Raw genomic sequence first — 6,879 nt, 5'->3', positions numbered from 1 at the left:
TATAAAATATTTAATGTGAGATGTTCTCCGTACTGGACGCCAACATTACTCATGTTGACCACGAACGGAGAATAGCGGTGCATCTGTATATAACATGTAAAAGGGAACAATTCTTATCATTACAAATTTTGTCATTTCTGCATAGCCATAGCGACCATATAACAACAAGCGCTCCCACCCTAATAAGCGTTCTAAACCTGTGATCAATACTATGAAGCCAATACCAAAGATATTTGCTACTCTAGTCAAGGGATACAGATCCGAAGCTAATTGGATGCATGACCATAGAGATCTGGCAAAGCGGCACTAGAAGAACAAGTGGTTAATCCTCTCATTGTGATGACATAATACACACTGAGTACTCCCAAGCGAATTTCGTTTCACAAGATTATATTTGGTTAGGATTACCCCTCGACGTAAATATCAGCCAATTTTTTAATTTGTAGCGGTATTTTCATCTTCCAGATCTTCTTGTTCTTATCAACTGGTATATCAGATTGGATAATTGCATTGTATAACAAACTTACTGTAAACTTTCCATTGGATTGTAAGTTCCAACAAAATTCATCCGACCCCGTAGACAAATGAATGGATTCCAAACGAAGAAGTAAGACGTTCTCGCATGAAGCCTATGGCCGTATAAGTCTCGTCTAAACATCATTGACGGATGTGAGGACGCCATTACTAAAACAATGGTATCACTTTTGCAAAGAACAATGTTATATAACGCCGGATATTGTTCAGAGAGAGGTCTATTCCCTAACAAGGAGTCCTCCCAGAACCGTATCTGCGATCCATCCTTAATGGGAAAAAGTACCATATTTGAAGAAAAACTTCTTCGTTGCCATTAGGCCGGCCCAGAAGGGTGAGTCCCCAGATTTCCAAATGATTTGGGATAACGCTTTCTCGCCAATGTACTTTCTCTTAACGAGGGTCTTCCATACACCATCCTCAGTAAGAAAGTTGAAAATACACTTTCCAAGTAAGGCCGAGTTTTTGACTTTAAGGTCATGAACACCAAACCCCCCATATCCTTGGGACGGCATACAACATTCCAGTTAACCAGTCGATATTCCTTTTTCTCTCTATCCCCTTGCCAAAAAATCTTGATCGATAATAATCGAGCTTGTATAGAACACATTTCGGCAAAAGGAAGAAGGATAGCATATACAGTCTTCCTCATAGGGATAACGCTTTACCTGTCCAACTACTAAGACGCTACTGAAGTCTCTCCTCCACTAGTTTCCACTCAACAATTGTTAATCTCCAATAATGAATCGGGATCCCAAATAGTTGACAGGAAACTGGCCTTGCCCACAACCAAATAGCTCCGTGTAAGTGGCAACCAAATCCTGGGCTCCACCGAAGCAGAACAATTCACTTTTATGGAAATTAATTTTAAGGCCCGATAATTGCTCAAAAGCAGCCAAGATTAGCTTTAGATTCTGAGCTTTATGGAGGTCGTGTTCCATAAATAAAATTGTATCATCAGCGTATTGAAGGATTGATAAGCTCCCATCAACTAGATGAGGAATCACCCCTTCAATAAGACCATCAGACTTAGCATATTTGATCAAGATAGCGAGCATATTAGCCACAATGTTGAACAAAAGAGGTGATAGAGGATCCCCTTGGCGTAAACCTTTTCTAGTTTGGAAGAAATGTCCTGTGTCATCATTAACACGGATCGAAACACTTCCTCCAGACATGAAATCATTGATCAAAGCACGCCACTCTGGTTAAAAACCTTTCATACTGAGTGTCTGATGGAGAAAGGACCACTTTACTTTATCGTAGGCCTTCTCGAAATCTAGCTTTAAAACAACCCCATTCATCTTGTTGCTATGCAGCTCATGCAACCTTCCATGTAGGACCACTACCTATTCTAGGATATTACGTTCTTGCATAAATGCAGTCTGCGACGACCTCACCACATGATCAGCCACTGAATTTAGTCTAACGGCGGCCACTTTCGTGAAAATCTTGAAACTTACATTTAAGAGACAGATCGGTCTATACTGCTGAATCCGTTTTGCCTCCATAACCTTAGGTAACAAGATGACCTCACCGAAAATTAGACGAAATAGCTCCAACTGTCTAGCGTGTAAAACGCTAAACATTTGTAGCAGGTCTATTTTAAAGGTGTCCCAAAAACTCTGATAAAACTCAGCAATGAAATCATCTGGACATGGGGCTTTATTATGTTCCATTTGATAAATAGCTTTATTAACTTCATCCTCAGAATAAGGAGCCGTTAATAGAGCATTCTCTTCCGGAGATACTTGGGGTATGTCATCTACTTGGGATTCATCCAGAGAGAAAGAACTCTCCTCCGGTGGACCAAATAGCCATTTATACTAATTAGTAATGTAAGATTTGAGTTGATCATGGCCTTCAATTGACCCCTCATTCTGTACTAAGGTTCAATACGCTTTTTCGTGTGACGGCCATTGGCAATCCCATGAAAATATCTAGTATTCGAATCTCCTTCTAGAATGAATTGAGCCTTTAAAACAAGGTACCATTTCAACTCCTCTTCCCGAAGAAGACCTGCTAATTGAGCATTAGATTGGCTTTTTAAATCCACTTCCATGCTCGTTAGTGGTCGAACTTCAACGTACGCCCCAGGTGACAAGGGATTAACTTATCAATGCCTATGGATTGTAGGCTAGGGTTTAGTTAGAAGTAGAGGGCAAGTAGATCTCGAAGGTTTCAGCCGAAAAGTACTCGACGAATATGAAAACTAGGGTTTGCAGACAATGATTCGATGATCTCTTCGTCCCTCGACTCCCCCTTTATATAAGAGGTGGAGCCGAGGGTTTCGTTTTGTACAAGTTACAGAGTCGGGACGGTTTCTAACTCATCCCGCCGGATTACAAATAACACTTCCTATTACAACTCTATCTTTTCCTTTAACACATCTTGGGCTTCCGAATCTTCTTATTCTTCGGGTAGTGGGCCTTCAATAAACCCCGGGTACTATATTCGGCATGCCCATTTGGGATGCCTATGTCAGTAGCCCCCGAGATTTTGCTTGAATCATAGAGTCAAGGAAAATCTCTACTGTTTATTTTTACTCGAAAGCTCTAACTTTCATACTTCTTCTCATAAAATTCTATATTGTACAGGGATATTGGTAGTTGGGGCTAGTTCATCTGACGGATCAGGTACTAGTTAACTGCTCTAGTGGCAATCCGCAAAAACCTACTTCAAAATCACGTCCCCGGACATGATCTCGGGATACTTGGTGTAAACTTCGACGGGTGCCGCTTAAGGTCTTACCATTCCGTCGAGTCCCGATCAAATTTATCGAGTACCTAACGCGTCCGTTAGGATTTTTCTTCGTATCCGTTGATACGGATAAAAGTAGCAGAGCGCGGTCTTCGGCGATGCCACGCCCAGCGAGAATAGATCCGGGGTCTTACCTTCGCAAATTTGCGGCATTCAGAAATTGATCGCAACTTTGGCGTTCCGAGAATATATTGTCGAGTGCTTTTCCGGCTGTTGGAATGGCACATTTTATCGAGTCAAATATGACTTATATTGCTCTCCCGATGGGAGTATATGTAGAGTTAATTATAACTCGAAATATACTCTCTTGTCGTTCTATTTTTCCTTTGTTAATTTCATCGGGCACGCGAACGGCGTTCCCGATGGGAGTAGCCCCCGAGGCTACAGCCAAGAACTTGTGCTTGGTTGTAGGCTCAACATTTTAGTCCACCTTGTCGCTATATTGCCATTATCTCCCGATATTCTTTCCCTTCTCTCTTTTTTTTTTTTTTTTTTTTTTTTTTTTTATCTATCGGGTGCGCGAACAGCGCTCCCGATGGGAGTAGCCCCCGAGGCTACAACCAAGAACTTGTGCTTGGTTGTAGGCTCCCACAATTTCTATATTTGCCATAGTCGAAACTTTACTTTTTTCGAAGTAGCCCCCGAGCATTTGGGCAAAAACTTGTTTCTGACCAAAAGCTCCCGAAGTATGCAAATAACTCATCCTGTCGCCATTTTCTTTTATTTTTCTTGTCGACACATTTTCCCTTGGCAAATTTTCTTCAACTCTATCAATGGTCGAGACTTTTCTGTTTTGTGGGTCCATCGTTTCCACCACGTTGACACGTCGTGTAAGTGGGGGACACACGTTCTCCGCTTTTTCTGGCGCACGTACGGTAACGCCTATCTCAGTAAAAATACTTTTTTGCCCTTGTATCTAGAAGATCTATGCTCACCACACGATTTCCTCATCCAACGGCACAGCGCTTCACTCAATTCTTATATAAACCTGTCTTCAACCTCCGTTCATCCCCTCGCTTGCGCCGCTCACCTGTTCCTCTTCGCAAAACTTTCCCTGCGCCCAACTCTCTCTGATTTCCCGCACTCGCATACATTGCTCTACCCATTGCCGTTGATGCCACCACGAGCGCGCCGACTCGCCACGGCACTCCGGAATCCGCGATGGCTGCCGAAGATCTTGAGTGGGAGAGATCTAAAATCTCCAATCAAGACGTCAACTTCGATGAAAAGGCTTGGCCTTATGAAGAAGGAAGACGCCATCCGCTTTCCCGGCGAAGAAAGCTATCCCAACCCTCCAATGGAGTATCGGGTTAGTTTTGTTGATCATCTCATCCGTGGCCTCTCTCCCCCAATCCATGATTTCCTCCGCGGTCTTCTCTTTGTTTACGAGATTCGGTTGCACCGGTCGACTCCCAACTCGATCCTTCATATTTCTATTTTTATCACTCTTTGTGAGTGCTTCCTTGGAGTCGCTCCCAATTGGGCTCTTTGGAAGCGCATTTTCTGCCTTCGCCGCAATGGCGCGCACAACGCCACCTACAACATAGGTGGCGTAGTTATCTGTGTCCGAACCGATGTCGATTATTTCGACGTCAAATTTCCCGACTCTGTCCAAGGATGGCGCAAGAGGTGGCTCTATATACACGAAGAGAGCGCCAATTCCGTGGAACACAACATAGTTCCCTTCGACGGAAACGCGAAGATTCAACGCCGCTACTCCCGGGACGCCGAAGCTTCCGAAGAAGAGAAAAGGCGACGAAGCTCTTATGTCGCGTATTCATCAACTTCAAAATACTCGAGGCAAAGAGTTATCCGGTGTCCAAATCACTGCCTATTTCCTTAGGATTAGAGTGCAGCCTCTTCAGGCTCGCAAAAATCCCCTTTGGACGTACTCTGGTGCCAATGACGCCAATAGGCTCTCCAATGATCTTTACGTGAAGGACTTGGAGAAGCTTATTCGAAGAATTACCTCGCTAAGTAAGAAGGATCCTATTCCTTCCTCTTGTCGCGTGGAACCCTACAGCTCCACCAATCCTCTCCCCGAGGTATTTTGTCTTCTCGAATTTATCTTGTTGTGAATTTTCCTTGCATCTCATTGCATTGATATCTCTCTATTTTTCCCTTTGTCGCTTTTTTTGTGTAGAATCACCCTACTATGACTTCCCTTCCTCCTCTTCCTGAGGATGGAGAAGTCGAAGAAATGGGCATTATTACTGACGACAATCAAGAAGCTCCGTCCTTTGTGAATGATCCCGTGGATTCTCGAAAGTCTGCGGGATCTTCCGAGGACACCACGTCAGTCCAATCTCCTCCTCCCGCTGTTTCCCCAGAAAGGAAAAGGAAGAGGAACGATGTCGAAGATTCCGGCACTTCCCAAGCCGAAGAAGTTGTTCCTTCTCCTCCGAAGGCAACTTATGATCCTTATTTTGCATCCCTCGTCAGCTCGTAAGTTCCTCGGCTTCCTCTTTATTTCTGTAATCGAAGTTTTTCCTTGTCTTGCTTTTTATACTATTGCTCCTTACTTGCAGTGATGACGAGGAAGAAGTACCAACTCATGACGTAGCTCCTCGGACGAGCACGTCACATACTTTAGTTATTTCAGAGAAACCTGTTGAAGGAGAAGAATCGTCGCCTCCTCAACAGGATGTTGATATACCTACTCTTCCTTCAAGCCCCCTTGTTCCTTCGCCAAAAAGGGCAAGGGTTGAAATGATCGTTGAGCCTCCTCCTCAAGTGAGCAGCTCTTCGTCGCAGCTTTTGGATGATGTAAGTTTGTCGATGTCTATATTTCTTCTATTTTGCTTTTGTGGATCCTTACTTTTTGTAATGCCGAAGTTTTCCCCTTCTTTTCTTCTTCTTTGACAGCCTATGATCAAGGATCTTATCCGCATCGGGTCCCAATTTATTGGGTACCGCGAGTATGCCAGCAGATCCGAAGGTAACAACTTTTATACTTGCTGTTTTTCCTTGATTTTTACTCCTGCTGCCTGTCGCTATTTTTGATCTTTCTTCTCTTTCTTTTCCACATCTCGACAGAAAAACTTGCAGAGGCTAACAAACGTGCCGAGACACTTGCTCGAAAACTCGAGCAAAGTGAAACGGCTCGCAAGAAAGCTGAACTTGCCGCTAGCAAAGCTAGAGCTGAAGCTGATGATGCCAAAGCAAAGGCCGCTAATGTCGAAGAATTGCAGCAAAGGCTCAAAGATGCTGAATCTGCCTTACACGAGCAAAAATGCTGCACGAGCTGCACGTGAGCAAGGGATCATCAAGCGTTTGAAGTCGCAAAGTCGACGTACGCTGAGTAATATCCTCAATTTCTTCTGTTTTGTTGCATTTCCTGTATCTTGATTCTCGACTAATGTTTTGTCTCACGTGGCAGCCCAAACAGATCAGGATTTTGATCTGGAGAATCCCGTCAATGACCCTCTCCTTGACGCACTCTCTCTTTTGGAATTGCATGGACGCGAAATTCGTGAAGGCGTGGCCAATGCCAGTGCGGGTTTGTCGGCGTTGTTCCCCTACTTCTTCCCGAAGAAAGAGGAACCTTCGACTTTCCTTGACCTTGCCAAGCTTTTCAATTCATCGGAA

Source organism: Lolium rigidum, chromosome 7, assembly GCF_022539505.1.
Source record: "Lolium rigidum isolate FL_2022 chromosome 7, APGP_CSIRO_Lrig_0.1, whole genome shotgun sequence".
Classification (NCBI taxonomy): domain Eukaryota; kingdom Viridiplantae; phylum Streptophyta; class Magnoliopsida; order Poales; family Poaceae; genus Lolium; species Lolium rigidum.
The sequence above is the reverse complement of the archived record's forward strand: the minus strand, read 5'-3'. Positions refer to the sequence as shown.